Raw genomic sequence first — 577 nt, 5'->3', positions numbered from 1 at the left:
GTTTTAGTCATCTTGCCCAAAAGGCACGGTTCGCAAGCATCAAATGATTCATAACCAAGTGATTCCAAAAAGCCATCTTTATGGAGTTTCTTCATGCGCTTTACACCGATATGACCCAAACGGCAGTGCCACAAATAAGTTGCACTATCATTATTAACTTTGCATCTTTTGGCATCAATATTATGAATATGTGTATCACTACGATTGAGATCCAACAAACTATGTTCATTGGGTGTATGACCATCGAAGGTTTTATTCATGTAAACAGAATAACAATTATTCTCTAACTTTAAATGAATAACCGTATCGCAATAAACATGATCAAATCATATTCATGCTCAACGCAAACGCCAAATAACATTTATTTAGGTTTAACACACTAATCCCGAAAGTATAGGGAGTGTATGATGATGATCATATCAATCTTGGAAGTACTTCCAACACTCATCGTCACTTCCCCTTCAACTAGTCTCTATTTATTCTGTAACTCCTGTTTCGAGTTACTAATCTTAGCAACCGAACAAGTATCAAATACTCAGGGGCTACTATAAACACTAGTAAGGCACACATCAATAAC

This window comes from Triticum dicoccoides, chromosome 2B (genome assembly GCF_002162155.2).
Source record: "Triticum dicoccoides isolate Atlit2015 ecotype Zavitan chromosome 2B, WEW_v2.0, whole genome shotgun sequence".
Taxonomy (NCBI): Eukaryota; Viridiplantae; Streptophyta; class Magnoliopsida; order Poales; family Poaceae; genus Triticum; species Triticum dicoccoides.
The sequence above is the reverse complement of the archived record's forward strand: the minus strand, read 5'-3'. Positions refer to the sequence as shown.